Source organism: Marmota flaviventris, chromosome 13 (genome assembly GCF_047511675.1).
Source record: "Marmota flaviventris isolate mMarFla1 chromosome 13, mMarFla1.hap1, whole genome shotgun sequence".
NCBI lineage: Eukaryota > Metazoa > Chordata > Mammalia > Rodentia > Sciuridae > Marmota > Marmota flaviventris.
The window spans coordinates 100,610,856-100,628,222 of record NC_092510.1 but is presented as its reverse complement, the minus strand read 5'-3'; the positions used below and the strand labels follow the sequence as shown (position 1 = coordinate 100,628,222).

At 41.5% G+C, this 17,367-nt stretch overlaps 1 protein-coding gene across 8 annotated transcripts in view; it reads left to right on the top strand.

The window, feature by feature from the left end:
- The first annotated feature begins 13,914 nt into the window (after positions 1–13,914).
- Positions 13,915–17,367, top strand: part of Setx (senataxin) — an 86,513-nt gene continuing 83,060 nt past the window's right edge. For 4 of the 8 annotated variants that reach the window (XM_071601098.1, XM_027942538.2, XM_071601093.1 and 1 more), the window contains exons 1-2: positions 14,730–14,796; positions 15,613–15,714. The gene's annotated coding sequence lies outside the window, so the exon portion shown is untranslated. Of the gene's footprint in view, positions 14,346–14,729; positions 14,797–15,612; positions 15,715–16,462; positions 16,492–17,367 lie in introns of those variants that run through there. The other 4 variants (XM_071601096.1, XM_071601094.1, XM_071601092.1 and 1 more) reach the window with 3 other exon arrangements.

Below are 17,367 nucleotides of genomic sequence, written 5' to 3'. Positions count from 1 at the left end.
GTGGGGGGGTGAGGTTCTTTGCCTCACCTCTGTTGGCCCCCAAATTTGGCCTTTGCAAGCAGAAGGGAGGAGGATGCAAAATGCCACGACACCAAGCCAAATGACGGCTCTTTTGGAAAAATTGTACCACCGACACCATCAGCAAAGATACTCCAGCACTACCACAATTCGCTGCACCAACAGATAGTTCACAATTCATACAAGTGATACATAGTCCAGGCAAGTTCTGCAAGCAGTTCAAAGCAGAGGAATCTATTAATATGTCCATTTCCTCCCAAAGTAAATCGACTCCTTGATTGAGCATCACTTGTTGAGTTACATTATTCATTGATGCATCAGTTTATACAGTTTGTTGTGATAGCTATTGCAGAAGCTGTAGTTTGATTTTATCTTTGTCTTCACCGGCACTGGGATGAAGATAGGAATTCTGGCAACGATGGCTAAAAAAAAAAATATGTAACATTCCAGCAGGCACTAAGAAAACAATTTTCTGAACAATTTACATTATCCTGAACAGAATTATTAAATATAATGAAAAGGAAAGGTGAAAGTAAACAAACAGATCTGTTAACCTCCTTTTTTGTTCACATATTAAAACAATCCTCAACAGCTGTTTACCCAATTTAAATTACACCATTTAAATCACATGAATAATAAAAAATATTTGGATCCATTTTTTTCAGGAGCGCTCCTCATATATGATATATGGACATAAGCACATATAGACAACACAAAACACAACTGTGCACACATAACATACAACACATAAGACAATAGTAAAGGCCTTGTAGCTTTTCACAGGTAAAATCTCCATTGCAATGTTTAAAAACTCCACAGTCAAAAAATAGAACTGATCAGAAAAACATTAACCTAGGTCTGTATGACCTCAAAAAATAAAATAGAACTTCATGATGTGGGAAAGGGCAATAATAAAATAGATATTGAAAAAAAGCATCCTGGTTACCACCTAGATTTTACTCTTCTTTTGATATTCCATCCTTCCTGTAACTTGCATAATGGGTCTGAAGGTATTCCCACAAGCAAGCCCCAAGGTTTTTTATATTTGAAATAGGCTTTAATGGTGTTCATTATTCATTAGCCTCCAGGTGTGGGAGAACCACTGTTGCAGATGTAAGGATATCAGCTGTTATGGATTTGAGCCAAGTCATCTTCTTTTGGGTCTGTAGAAATCGCTTTGGTTAGTCTCTCTGGAATCCAAATCGGCTGTTGTTCTCCCTGTGGAAACACACAAACAGACCTCCGACTCCAGACAATCACTAGGTCAGGACCTTTCCATTGTCCTTTTAGAATATCCTTCCAAAGTACCTTGGGCTTATGTACATTTTTTTGGACACATATGTCTTTCCGCAGCACTAAGCCCTGATGAATCCAAATTTAAAAAGGGTTATTTTAAGTGTATCTTTGGGGGGATATATACCCCTTTCCAATTCCCTCTTTTTGCTTTAATAAGTACATTTTAATAGTTTGATGAGCTCTTTCAACTATGCCTTGTCCCTGTGGATTGTATGGGATTCCTGTTATATGAGTAATGCCAAATGATGAGCAAAGTTGTTTCAAAGAGGTAGAAGTATAGCCAGGACCATTATCTGTTTTTAACTGTTTTGGAACGCCCACAGTGGCAAAATTTTGTAAGCAATGAGCTATAATATCTTTAGTTTTTTCTCCGGCATGAAGGGAGCCCATCAAAAATCCGGAAGAAGTATCAACTGTAACATGCAAATATTTTAATTTTCCAAATTCTGGCAAGTATGTGACGTCCATCTGCCAAATATGGTTAGGTATCAGTCCTCTAGGATTGACTCCAAGATTAACTTGTGGTAAAAAGGTCACACAATTTTGACATTGTTTTATTATTTGTCTAGCTTGTTCCTTAGTTATTTTAAAACACTTTTGTAAAGTATTAGCATCGACATGGAACTTTTTATGAAAATTTGTAGTTTCTTCTAGTGTAGAGAAAATATGTATGTCATGTGTAGTTTTATGTACTAAATCATTGTCCAAACTAAGGGCTCCAGGCAATCCTGTATGTGCCCTGATATGTCCTATAAAGAATGGATCTTTTCTGTCCCAGATTAGACTTTGTATAGTGGAAAACAAAGAGAAAACAGGAGAGGAAGGGGAAATCCTAACAGCATCTTCAAGGGATACCATAGCATTAACTATATACTGACTATCGGGAAAAAAACTAAATACAGAATCTTTAAACATCACAAAAGCTTGTAATGCTGCATTAAGCTCTACCTTTTGAGCTGATTGTTTGGGTACTAAAAATGTAAAAGTTTGATTAGGGGGTAACTACTACTGCTGTACCATTATTTGACCCATCAGTGAATATATTTGGAGCATTCATGATAGGTGTTTTTCTTGTCATTTTTGGAAAAACTACAGGATGCAAAGACCAAAAAGACAACAAAGGGTTAGATGGTAAGTGGTTATCAAATGAAACATTAGATTTGCACATGATTATTGGCCAAGTATTTAACTCATTAGCCAACTCATCAATTTGATCCATTGTATATGGAGTAATAATTTTATTGGAAGAAATTCCAAACACTCCCTTAGCTGCTTTTATTCCTTTGAGTATTAATTGTCCTACAGCCACAGGATACCTAGTAAGAATAGTGTTAGGAGAATAAGATAAATGTATCCATAATAATGGACCTTCTTGCCAAAATACTCCTGTAGAAATATTTTTTGTTGGTAGTACAATAAATAATAAAGGCAAACTTTATCAATTCTATCCAAATGCATATTTTCCATATATATTTCAATGATTTTTAATGCCTTTCTTGCTTCAGGCGTTAACATGCGGGGTGAATTTGGATCTGATGGGCCTTTTAGGATATCAAATAAAGGTCCCAACTCTCCTGATGGTATGCCTAGATAAGGCCTTATCCAATTCATGTCTCCTAATAACTTTTGAAAGTCGTTAAGTGATTTGAGTTGATCTACTCGTATTTGAATTTTTGGTGGATGGACCATGATTGAGGATAATAGAACTCCTAAATAATTAATTGGAAAATTTAATTGTACTTTATCTATTGCTATCTCTAGATTATAATTTTTTAATAAGTTTGTAAGTGTGGCATAACATTCTACCAATGTGTTTTTATCTTTATGTGCTAATAATACATCATCCATATAGTGAAATATTTGTAGTTCAGGATTTTGATTTCTAAGTGGCTGGATTGCTTTGTTAACATAAATTTGACACATAGTTGGGCTGTTAGCCATCCCTTGAGGGAGTACTTTCCATTCATATCTCTGATCAGGACCTTCATGATTCAGTGCAGAGATAGTAAATGCAAAACGTGGACTATCCTCAGCATGAATTGGAATTGAAAAAAACAATCTTTAATATCTATAGCTAAAACATACCAGGTTTTTGGCAAAGCAGACAGTTGGGGAATCCCTGATTGAGCAGGTCCCATAATAACCATCTCATTATTAATGGCTATTAAATCTTGCAATAATCTCCATTTACCAAATTTCTTTTTGATGGTAAAAATGGGAGTATTATGGGGAGATATGGAAGGTTGTATATGTCCCTCCGCTAATTGTTGTTTGACCAGGTCATGGGCTGCTTGTATCTTTTCTTCAGTCAGGGGCCACTGAGGAACCCACACTGGTCTTTCTGATTTCCAAGTAATTTTTATTGTCTCAGTGACCCCTCCTGAAAACCCAATCCATGTCTGTCTGTTCCTTGATCTATTTGTTCTTGTTCTCCTAATCTTTTTTCTTTCCTAAAACCTTGCCTAGCCCTAATAGTGGGCGCATTTGGATTGATGTTATTTGTTAATGTCAAACCTAATTGATCTGGGACATCTCGTCCCCATAAATTTATAGGAAGATGATCCAATACATATGGCTGTATAGTTCCTTCACATCCTTCAGGATCCTTCCAATCTAATACCATTGCACTTCTATGGGGATTAGTCGCCACTCCTAGGCCTCGAAGCATTTGAGTAGCTTGTTGTAATGGCCAATGTTTTGGCCATTCTTGATGAGAGATGATGCTAAGGTCTGCACCTGTATCCAGTAGTCCATTAAATTCATGTCCTTGAATATTTAGTTTTAGCATGGGGCGAGAATCTAAATTTAAAGAAAGCATAGCCCAATCTACACCCGTGGAGCCTAATCCCCTGGAACCTCTTTCTATAGTACGGCTGGAAAATTTATCATGTAGGCTGGGTATTATTTTTTTTTTTAAGAGAGAGAGAATTTTAATATTTATATTTTTAGTATTTGGCGGAAACAACATCTTTGTTTGTATGTGGTGCTGAGGATCAAACCTGGGCCGCACGCATGCCAGGTGAGCGCGCTACCACTTGAGCCACATCCCCAGCCCTAGGCTGGGTATTATTAATAACTCTGCTATTCTATCTCCTGGTGAAATTACTGATATACCCCTTGGAGAACTGGCTATAATTTTTATTTCACCTTCATAATTGGGATCAATTACCCCAGGACTTATCATAAGTCCTTTTAGAGTAGAAGAACTGTGTCCAAATAATAAGCCTACTGTTCCTTGGGGGAAGAGGTCCTTTTACCCCTGTGGGAATGATTTGAACTCCCATCTCTGGAGTTTGTATTGCTCTGGCGGAGGCACAGATGTCCAACCCTGTGTTCCCTCTGGTTTGTCTGATGAGGGATCTAATGGATAATGTGTCCTGGGCACTACCCTGATGGTGTTGCTGGGTTCCTCCATTGCCCCTATATTTGTGGTCGTGGGCCCCGGAGCATTGGGCCCCCCTGTCTATTTTTTGGCAATGGACCCAATGCTTTTCTCCACGATATCGTGGGTAAACACCTGGTTTTTGTCTGTTTTTTGATAACAGAGTACCCTCTATGGTGGTTTGAGAACAGCATTCATTAGCCCAATATCTCCCTCTATGGCATCGTGGGCAAATACCCGGTATTCTACCCCTTTGATACCTAGTTTTGTTAAACCCTCCTCCTATGGGGCAATTCCTTTTAAAATGTCCTGTTTGTTCACAATTGTAGCATGTTTTCGGCCCGGCATCTAAAGCCTGTTGTACTGCAGCTGCCAAGACTTGCCTTTGTTCATTATTGTCTCTACACAATTTAATATATGTGTTTAAATCTTCATGTTGCCATGGTCTAATTACCTCCTTGCACCATTTGTTTGCTTCCTCATAGGGTAGCTATTTAATTAATGGCATTGCTTGCTCTGTATCCCCAAAAACTCTGGTAGCTGTTTGAATAAGCCTATCTACAAATTCAGTGTAAGGTTCATTAGCTCCTTGTATTACCTTAGATAATTGGCCTTGTAAATCTCCATGTCCTTGTAAAGTCTTCCATGCCCTAACTGCATCTGCAGCAATTTGTGAGTATATAGCAGGATCATATGCAATTTGTTGTAGCTGACCCTCATAAGGTCCTTTTCCTAACAACATATCTAGATTTCTCTGAGGATAACCGGCTACTGCATTTCGCCTAGCCGTCTCCGTGCAAAATTCCTCATTTGCAACCTTCCACAACAGGTATTGTCCTCCATTTAGCACAGCTTTACACATACTAGTCCAATCTGCTGGCGTCATGTTCAAGTTGGTAATGGATTCGACCATGCTTACAGTGAAGGGTGCTTGAGGACCATAGGTTGTTACAGCCTCTTTTAGCTGCTTCACTGTTTTGAAATCTAAAACATGGTGATTTCGCTGCCCTCTTGCCACCTCAAATACAGGGCATGCTAATCTTTGAGGTCCTGTCTCAGGATCCCATCTATCAACTACGGGGGTTGGGGACCCCCCAGCATATGTTGTCTCCATAGGTGGAGCTGTTGGTTGGACACTTACACCCTTTGGTGATAAAAAGGTAGAAAGGTGTTAGTAGCAGCCTCCTGTTGTAACTTTTCCCCTGATAGCCCTTCCTCCTCTAAACTTTTTTCCTTTGTCTGACTAACTTGAGAGACTTCCTCTTTTACTTGATGTAAGATGTCTTCTCCTAGACTAAGCAAACAAGATTGTACCAACGTCCATAATGGTAATGTGCCAACTAGCAGAGTTCCTGGGCTTTCCTTTTGTATCTTTTTAAAATCTTTACCCTGATGGTTCCATTATGATATATTTAACAGTCCCTCTTTAGTGAACCATGGGCTACACCTTTGTATCGTCTTAACGTATGCCCTAACTGTTCTTGATTTTACTGAGATGCCTCCCTCCTCTAGCACTTTATTTAACGCCCTTTCGGTTTGGTTCTTACTAATTTTTAATTCCATATTTCCGTGACGAAGATACCCCTCACTAAGATAATGCAAAACAAAACCGAGACAAAATGAAACAAAAATTCATTATATCAGCTTTTCTATCCTCCTGAAATGTCCATCCGTCCTTTCTCCCTATCTGTTCCTCAGACGCAAATAGTTTTTCCTCAGATATGAGTGGTTTTGCTTCTGTCCTACCCATCTCCAGGGACTGTCAACTTAAAACAAAGAAGAATCTTTTAATGGTTACCCATTCCCTCAGGGGCGAGCAATTTCACTTACCTCCAAGCTTCAGGCGTTCCCCTTACGGGCCACCAAATGCTGCAGTCTGGCTGGGCACAAATCATGAGCCGCTCAAGCAGCCACAAACTTTATTTCCGAACTCCCCCGGACGCCACCCACGCGGCCCTCAGGAACACCACACACCAACCGGAGTTCCCTTCACGGGAACTCCATCAACCAATGCAAACTCCCCAGGAATCCCCGTGAGATCTCCAAAGTAGTGGTTACCCCAGGCGGACAGCAGGGGTCTATATACAACTGAATACACAGCTTAACTGAACCATCATCATCTCAATGGCTCGCTGGGGTCACCTGTCAACCACTTCCTTCTGGCAAAATGCCATGCGTCATTCCGACTTGGCTGTGGCTCTCAGCACCCCTGTGTAAAACAAAAAAACTTTAAAATATTGACCAAAGAATACAATTTATATAAAAATTCAGGAAAGTCACTAACAAATAACTACTGTAACAGAGTTTATTTGTCCCAGCTGACAAAGGCCATCTCTATAGCAGAGAAAGGCAAAACAGGCTTGGGTTCTAGGACTTTCATGGGGGAGGCTCATGAATCATAGACAGGTGGGTCCTGATGCCTGCTGTTAGGGGTTGGGTTGGTATGAAGGATTGGTGAGCCCTTCTCAGAAACACCCTTGGGCAGGAAAGCGAGACTTTTTCTTTAAAATGGCCATTCAGATGCTAAGCAAGGACCTTATAATATGAGTGGCCAATAATGACATAAGGTAGTAGCAAAGATCTTGTAGACTATTTAAATTAAATTGGTATGACTCCACATAGGAGTGCTATCCTATCAAGATGGGCAAGGTAATTTCCTGAGCAACTGCTAAGAAGGTAACTCAAAAGCACACAGTGAAAGAAATGATGGGGAGTTAAAGTGCCATGCCAGAAAAGATGTCAACACTAAGGAAGGCGGCAGTGGAGGCACTGACAAAAAGAAGACACAAAAGCACAGAAAAGTGGCAGGAATCTTACCAATAACTGCTGTAAATTTAAGTAGATTGCAGGCTGGGGTGGAGCTCAGTGTTAGAGCACTTGCCTTGTGAGTGCAAGGCCCTAGGGTTTGATCCTCATCACCACAAGGAAGCACAAGCAAAAATAAAATAAAAAACTGGATTGAACTCTTGAATGATAAAGCGTAGATTGGTAGATGGGAAAATGATCCAATTGATGCTATCTATAAGAGACTCATTTTAGATTAAAAAACAGTTGAAAATGAAAACTTCGAAAACTACTCTTTGCAAAAAATAACCAGAAGCAGACTGGAGTGGTTATACTAATGCCATGCAACTAAGACAAAATTGTTTCAAGGGTCAAAAAAGGATGTGATATAATGATACAAATATTAAGCCATCAAGAAGATATGTTGGAAACACACAAACATTTGATAACAGAGTCCCTCCAAAGAGTTAACCAGAAATTGATGGAATTAAAGAGATTTAGATGATTTTACAGTAGTATTTGGACATTTTAATGCTCTACTTCCAATAATGGATATAACAAAATTTCATTAAAGAAACAGAGAACTCAAATGACACTATAAACCAAGCAGACGGAATGGAAATACACGAGAACTTTCCAATAGGATTTACATTTTTTTTCATGTGCACATGAAACAGTGTCTAGAACTAATTATATATTAGGTTACAAAACAATTCTCAATTAGTTTAAAAAGTTTGAAATCATGAAAAGTATGTCCTAATGCTATGAAAACTAGAAATGAAAGTAGAAGATATAAAAACAATTTAAAATTCATGTAGAAATTAAAGAAAATAGTCTAACGCAATAAAAACATCAAAGAAGAAATCCAAGAGAAATCATGAACTATTTTCTTAATTAGTCTTTTTTAGTTATAGATGGACACAATGCCTTTATTTTGTTTATTTATTTGCATGTGTGCTGAGGATTGAACCCAAGCACCCCACCACTGAGCCACAACCCCAGCCCATCATGAAGTATTTAGAGACATGAAAATCCAACATCTTTCCTCTGATTTGGTGTAGGAAATGATTGATTTGTGTTTATGGAACCAGCCTTCTATTCCTGGGGCAAATACCACTGACTCATGGTAGTGTGGTCTAATACTGGACTTGGCTTGTAATTTTTTTTAAGGTTTTTGCATGTCTAGTCATAAAGACATGGTTTGTGATTTTATTTTCTTGTGATGGGTTTTTCTGCCTTTGGTATCAAGGTAATGTTGATCTCAAAGAATGAGATGTTAATTCTTTAAAAGTTTGGTAGAATTCACCAGCAAGGCTATCCTAGATTTCTTTCCTTCCTCCCTCCCTCCCTTCCTTCCTTCCTTCCTTCCTTCTTTCCTTCCTTCCTCCTTCCTTCCTTCCTTCCTTCCTTCCTTCCTTCTTTAATCTCTTCAATTGCTATAGGACCCTTAAGGTTTCCTATTTCTTTCTCTTTTTTTTTCAAAGAGTGTAAAGAGAGAGTGAGAGAGAGAAAGATAATTTTTAATATTTATTTTTCAGTTTTTGGACACAATATCTTTGTTTTACTTTATGTGATTCTGAGGATCGAACCCAGCGCCCCGCACATGCCAGGCGAGCGCACTACCACTTGAGCCACATCCCCAGCCTCAGGTTTCCTATTTCTTATTAAGTCAGTTTTAACAACTGGTTTCTAGGAATTTGTTTACGTTACTCATCTGTTATTGGCATACAATTGATCCCAGTATTCTCGGATAACTGATAATCCTTTTTATTTTTGTGAAGTCAGTAGAATGTCTCCACACTTTGGGGGGAGGGTACTGGGGATTGAACCCAGGGGCACGTAATCATTGAGCCACATTCCCAGCCCTTTTTTATATTTTGTTTATAGAGCCAGGGTCTCATAAGTTGCTGAGGCTGCCTTTGAACTTGTGATTCTCCTGTCTCAGCCTCCCAAATCACCGGGATTACAGGAGTGTGCCACTGTGCCCAGTCCCCCTTTCTCATTTAAGTAATTTGAGCCTCTCTTTTTGTCATTATAGTTAAACATTTGCTAACTATTTGATCAAGTTTGTGTGGCTATTACAGAATACTACAGCCTGGCATGTGTTTAAACCACAGGAATTTATTCCCATAGTTCTGGAATTTAGGAAATAACAAGACTAAGGTGTGGGCTGGGGCTGGGGCTCAGTAGTAGAGAGTTTGCCTAGCATGCCTGAGGCACAGGGTTCGATTCCTGGCACCACATACAATAAACAAATAAATTAAAAATGTATTTTGTTTAAAAAAATTCATTTAAATAAAAGAGTAAGGTGCTAGCAGATATAGGATTTTGTGGGGTGCTCTTCATTAGGAGACATCTCCAGGTTACATTTTTCACCTGGAGGAGGATTCAGAGACAGGAAGCAAGCTCCTTCCTCTGAGATACTGATCCCAAGCTGAAGGTGCCATCCTCATGAACTAGTTATCTCCCAAAGACCTTACCCAGTAATAACTATCCCACTGAGGATTAACAAATTTGGGGAAAACATACATGTAGCCCAGAATACCAATTTTGCTAATCTTTTCAAAGAATGAAATTTTTGTCAGTTTTTCTATTCTCTTTCATTTATCTCCATTCTTATTTACTCCTTTTGTTAACTTTAGATTCTCTTTGCTCTTCTTTCTATAGTTTCTCAAAGTGTAAGGCAATTTGATTTTTTTTAATATGCAGCCTTTATTTTCTTCAGGTTTAGAGTGTTTTGCGATTAATTATATAAAGATGAGGAACCAGTTTTACAACCTAAAAGTTTATTTACATATTAAAACTATATTAATACTTTAATGAATTATACAAAAAAGATGAGACAAACGTGCACTATGGAATTGCATGTCAGGCCAGATCCCTACAGAGGGAATTCCCAGCATGACCTCAATGATCTGTGAGGACACAGAGCAATCCTTATTTAGACGTACTCATTCATACTTGTCTAGCAAGGTCAGCCCTCGGCTTCTTAACAGTTTCCTTCTGCTATGGATGCATATGTTTAGTTGTCTGCTTCTTAGAGCAGACATCCACCACCCCTTGTGGGAGGGCTTGTGCCCTGAAGATGATTGATTCAACCCATTCTTCCGGGAGGGTTTCCTGGTGGCCCTCTTCCATCATCATATCTGGAATCAGATTAGTTTCCATAGCCTCTTTTTTTTTTTTTTTCATATCTTGTTGAAGCAGAGTTTTAAGAAACAAAACCACAAACTCACCTATTCTCCCAAAGAAATCTGTTATCAAAAAGATAGTCTCCGTGGGGACTGACTCTGGACACTTGTCCATTCGAGATGTAAACCATCTTGCCTCTGCTTCCCCCTTTCTTTTTTTAATGAAAGTATTTACAGCCGTAAGTTCTCCTCTGAGACTGAGTGAATACATGAACAATGGCACAGGTGCCAAGATGATAATCTTTTCAAAATGTAGTTCTGGAACAAACAGATGTATATTTACTTGAAAAATCGAATCTAGACTCCAACTTCTCCCAAACACACAGAAAATAAATAATGAAAACTTTAAGATTTCTAGAAGAAAATATATGACCAATTTTTTAGTTATAGGTGGACACAATAACTTTATTTTATTTTTATGTGGTGCTGAGGATCAAACCCAGTTCCTTATAGATGGTAGGCGAGCACTCTACCTCTGAGCCACAATCCTAGCCCTAGGAAAAATCTTTTTAAGTTTCAGATAGGACACTAAAAGCACTAACCACTGAGGAAGCAATTGATAAACTGGATTTCATTACAATTTAAAGCTTCTGTTCTCCTAAAGACACTCTAAAGTTCACAAAAAATGCAAGCCACAAACTGGAAGAAAATATTTGCAACAAATACATAAAAACAAAGGCCTTATTACCCAGAATATGTACAGAACTCTATTTAATAAGACAAATGATCCAGTTTTAAAATGGCCAATGGACTTGTGCAAACAATTCACAAAAAGAGATACACTAATTGCCAAGAATTAGTGACAAGATGACTAACATCGTTGATTATCAGGGAAATACAAAGTGTGTGCTTCTAACCCCCCAGAACAACAAGCACTAAAAAGAATAAGAATAAAGAGTCTTGACAAGGTAATGAGACAAGTGGAACCCATACATTGTTTATGGGAATGTAGGAGGGTATTGCCATTTTTGAAAATGAGTTGATAATATCTCATAAAAACATACACCTAGCCTGTAATCCAGCTGTTTCACTCATGGATATTTATCCAAGTTAAGTGAAAATGTATCTATTAAAATAATTGTGCCATAGTAGTCTTTAACATAATATCATAGTAGTCTTTAACATATTTAAGTTTTATTCATAATATCCCCAAACTTGCATTGATCTAAATATCTAATAACAGATGCGTGGGGGAAAAAGCACAAATCATGGTATATTCATTTAATGAAATCCAAAAATAAAATTGAATGACAGGTGCCTGCAGCAACATCTGTGAATCACATTGATTTTATATTGAACAAAGGCAGGCAGATCTAAGAGACCAGAATGTAAATCTCATGGATACTGAGTTCTAGAACAGGCTAAGTGAATCTGTGGTGACTGATGCAGACGTAGCTATCTGAACAGCAGTTCCATCAGCTGAGTGTAGAGAAGGAGATTGCTACAGAAATGTCATACCTTGAATAAAGATGGCTACACAAAGTATGGAGGTATTAACATTAATCATAAAAGCTAGATATTTTATTGTGTATCACTATGTGTAGATTATATAAATAGGTATATAAAGCTGGCAACAATTTATGGAACACAAGGCAAAATGAAGATGAACAATGATGAAGTCAATAGATGCCATCATCCTTCTTTTTGTAGTACTGGGGATGGAAACCAGGGCCTTGTGTATACTAGGCAAGTTTTGTACCACTGAGCACTCCCAGCCCCAATAGACATTATCATGAGGGAAAATTTAAGAAAAGGTCCATTTGAAATTGAAATAATGAGTAATAGTCTTGATTGTTGATAAGCCAAATGATGTAGTGGAATGAGTTACATGATCAAATAGGTAAAATATGACCCTAACTTGCTCTTTTAATATGATACTCTGAAGTATAAAACTCATAGTATGTATCTAAAATTGAGAACAAATAGGATGATTTGGTAATTGAGTGGTCCATCCAAAGTAGGCTCAATCACCACACTAGAAAACTTGGTTGAGTTCTCTGACATCTTACAACTCATAAATGAAAAAAGGCTTGATAATCCTAAAAATTTACATGGCATCATCAAACTAGATCATTAATTTGAAAGACTTTTCTAAACTTAATAGATTTGATCAATTTTTGCCAGAAAAAGGACAATTACCTGTTTTTAGTATAAAAAAATCATCTTACATTTCATTGTCGATTTAGATAACTATATGTAGTCAAAATGAAACTTTCATAGAATTGTTGGTAGTTTAAATGTCCTGCTCTTTTTTTTTCCTGGATTTTTTATTTTTTAAAATTTTTTTGTACCAGGGTTTGAACCCGGGGTGCCTAATCCTTGGGCCACATCTCCAGCCCTTTTTATTGACAGTGTCTCCCCAAGTTGTTTCGGACCTTTGTGAGGCTTGTCTCCAACTTGGGATCCTCCTGCCCCAGCCTTCTGAGCCGCTGGGATTTATATTATTTATTCCTTCCAAATACAAAGTAATTTTCATTTCCACTTTTGTATTCAAAATTTTATTGCAGTGCTTTCGTTTAATGCAGGTTGTATAAGTTTGGGGTTCCACTATTCCTGAATACACTGTGGATCTGTGAATCTCAGGACATGATCTGGAGTGTGGAAAATAATTTGTAGAAAAAATGCAATCAGTATAATTCAATAGAAAGTATGAAAAACTTAATAGTAAATATACTATTATTGTTCACCAATAATCACAAAAACGGGATGATTATAAAGAAAGGCCCTATGCAATTTTGTCTTTACGGTGTTTTTCTCCATTAAAAAAGGAAAACAAAGCCAAGCGCTGGGTACACGCTTATAATCCTAGCGACTGGAGAGGCTGAGGCAGGAGGATCTCAAATTTGAGACCAGTATCAATTTAGCGAGACCTTGTCTCAAAAATAAAAAGGGTCTGGGATGTGGTAAAGGGCCTCTTGGTTCAATCCCTGGTACCAAAAAAATACATTTTATGACCGTGTTGGTGCGAAGACGCATTAAGGTCTGGTCTTCGATCCCTCCCTCCCGCCATAAGAAGAAACATCTTCGTCAGCACTAAAAGCCCCGGCGCCGGGCCGCCCGAACCGGGCGGGCAGCTCGCAGTCACGTCCTTCCCTGGACTGGTGCCCGGCCCGGCCCACGTCATGACCTCTGCGCGGGCACGACAGGGCACGACGCGGGTGGCTTTGGCACCCTCCCCGGCAGCTCCAGCGTGTCAGAGGCGCCGGGCGGAAGCACCGTTCCAAGAAGACTCCGCGACCGCACGGGTACCGTCTGGACCCTCGCTGGGGAGCGCAGGCGGCCGCAACCTTTAACGGTCCTGGCTCGCAGGCCGGGCGCCCCAACGGTCACCGCCCCTGTGGCAGGCCACGCCCCTTCTGGAACGTTCCGCGGCCGGGGTCCCGTTCTGCCCGGCCGGCCCCGGCTCAGTCTCGGGTTGGGGCTGTCCCCGGCAGGACTGTCGCAGCGCCCTCGCCCTCGGCGCGAGTCGCACCACGGGGTTCCTGCCCGCGCTCCCCGGCGTGAGCAACGGGGCGCCCCCGCGGGGTCACAGCGAGCCACCTGCGCCTCGGGGACACCCGCACCGCGTGCACTGCCCATGACGCTCGCCGTCTCCGGGGACTCGGGGTCTGCGTTCTGCACGGGTGACGCGTTTGGGTGAGAGCATGTTTTAGGTCTCCAGAGTAAGACCGAAGGTAAGGAAACGTTCCTTCGCCAGCCTTATCACCACTCCCGAAACACCTGAGGCACTAAAAGCAACCACGAAACGGAAACGGCGGGAGGTGGGCGCCGAACCCGCCCTGGGCCGCGCTTGTGGGGAGCCGCCCCGCCCAGGGGGCGTGCCTGGGGCGTGGCCCCAGGTCCAGCTTTCCAGTTCACTTCGACGGGCTCCTCTGATTGGTCAAACCCCTGCGTCCCGGAAGTGACGTTAGCATCCGGCTGGGGCCTGCCCGCGGCGCCCCGCTGCTTGTCTTCCCACGCCCCGCCCCCTCGGCGCACCAAAACAAGCCAGCCGAGAGGGGGCGGGGCTTGCAGACGGTGGACGCCGCTCAGGGGCGGAGTTTGCGCTCGCTGCGACTGCGGGTTGGGCGCCCCGCCGCGGCCCGTATTTCCGCCCGCGGCCGACTGTTGGGCTCAAGCATGAAGGTGGGCCGGCGCCTAGTGTAGGGCCGAGCGCGGTGAGAAGGGCGGCGGGCACCGGGCTAGCAGGCCGGGCCGTGCGTGAGCGCGCGCGAGGTCGCCACGAGTAACCGTCGCGGCGCGCGAAGCCGAGGTGGGGGTGGGGCGGCGCTGTCCCCAGCGGGGTCGCGGCGCGCGGCGGGAGTGTCCCCGGAGGCCGGCCGGCCGGCCGCCCTTTGTGCCCTGCACGCCGGGCCCAGGCGCCGGGACGCCCGCCCGCGCTCTCGTGTGAGCGAACTGTGGGCTTGGCGCTGCGCGGTGGCCCCGGGCTGGGGGTTCTCCTCGCGGCTGTCCTGGACGCAGTCCCCGTCGGCTGGCTCCGGAGAGGGGGTTCGCCCGTAGGCCTGCCCGCCCGCCCCGCCTGCAGGAGACGCGGCGCTGACAGCGGCCACAGGGACTCGGTTCCCTGGGCTGTGTCCCGGAGGGAGCTGTGCCCGAGGTTGCGCCGCCTGCGCGAAACGGACCGACCCCCAGGGGCAGAGAACCCGGAGGAGGGCGAGTTCCTGGAGAGCCTGGGACGGAGGTTACCAGCACTTGTTAATTTGGGGAATGTTTGCCCCAGTGCCTAGCTGGGCCCTGAGTTGGGACAGTGCCCTGAGGACCTACGGGTTAGAATTGGCAGTTCTACCCTTATTTCATTCATTGCTTGAATTCATCTCCTGTAGCCTGCCCGAGCTTCCTCTTCAGGTGGCCCACTCTGGAGGGTTGATGCAAGGCCCGCATAAGATATAGAAGCCACTTCGTGCGTTGTACTTCTTTTTTAATTTCAGAAATGTTTTTTAGGGAGCCAAAGTCTGAATATATATGAATGCAAATCGTCACTCATTCACAGATAAGCCAAGCAATCTCAACTGAGGAGCACATCTCTGCAGGCTGATTGCCAAGGTAATTATTATTATTTCTTTTAAACTATTAAGACTTTTTGTTTTTCAATCACAACATATACCCATCACTGGAGGTAAATGTAAAGTATGGATATATATGGAGCAGGTCCTTGCCTTAACAGACTTTCATTTGCTGGGGGCGGGTGGAGGAAGCAGGTAAGTAAACAGAAGTTCACCCTGATAAGTGCAGTGATAGAAATTTGAACGGATTCGTGAGGGAATAGAGAAGGAGGTCATCAAAGACAAACTGGAAGTGAGGTTTGGTCAGACCAGCCTCCCAGATGTGATGACACTGGGGATGCATTGCATCCTGGCGGTTCTCAAATCCAGGATTCTATCAGAATCGATAGTGGAGTACTTTAAAAATGAATCTGAATTTTATAAAAAAAGAATTTTTAAATTCCTGGAATTAACCAGGCAGAGGTGTGAAAGGTGAGTGTACAAGACAGATGGAAGAGCTTCCATCAAATTATAGAATGTAAGCACCATGAGTTGTTTTAGGATGAGCAGGTGAAGAGAGAGAAGGTAGTGGCTAGAATGGTGCTGAAGCCAGGTCATGGAGGCCTGTGTATTGAACTCAACAGTTTGCATTCTGTCCCAGAACTGTGGAGGAGTCCTCTGTGCTTTTTTTTTTTTTTTTTTTTTTTTTTTATTAAATATTTATTTTATACTTTTTGGTGGGACATAACATCTTTATTTTATTTTTATGTGGTCACAACATCTTTATTTTATTTTTATGTGGTGCTGAGGATCGAACCCAGCAACCTGCGCATGCCAGGTGAGCACACTACTGCTTGAGCCACACCCCCAGCCCCCCTCTGTGCTTTTGAGATCTAGTTTGTCTTTTGGCTTCTGGAAACATTTTGGAGAAAGAATTGTTAGTGGATCAGACAAGAGGCGGAGAGATCATTTAGGCTTCATTAGTAATACAAGTAAATAGTGAAAATATGTTCAACTAAGGCAGTGGTGATGGCAGTGAGAAAAACTACAGGTGTAAGTTTAAGAAACTATAGACAGTCTAACTCGGGTGAGGATAAAGGCAGGAGAGTAGAGCTTTTGTTTTTAAACATTTATTTTTTGTTTGTAGTTGGACACAATACCTTTATTTATTTTTATGTGGTGCTGAGGATCGAACCCAGGGCCTTGCACGTGCTAGGCAAGCGCTCTACTGCTGAGCCACAACCCCAGCTTTTTTTTTTTTTTTTTTTTTGGTGTTTAAAGTTTTTTTCTTTTATTGGCATATTATAGTTGTATGTGGTGGTGGGATTTGTTGTTACTTGTTTATATATGATATAACAATATAATGTGGCCAATATTATTCTCCAGTGTTTCCCTTTTCTCCTCTTCTTCCCTCCCTCTGGTCCCTTTTCTATACTCTACTGATCTCCCTTGGATTTTCATGAGATCTACTTCCACCGTTCTTTTCCTTTTTCCTGTGTACCTTCCTTATAGGACAGCAATCCTTGACTTTCTAAGTTTGGCTTATTTTGCTTAGCATAATTTTCTCAAGTTTCATCCATTTTCCTGCAAATGACATTATTTTATTTTTACTTATGGCTGAGTAAAACTCCATTTTGTATATATGCACTACATTTTCTTTACCATTCATCCATTGATGGACAGTGTAGGTTAATTTTTAGGTTACTGGTTTGAA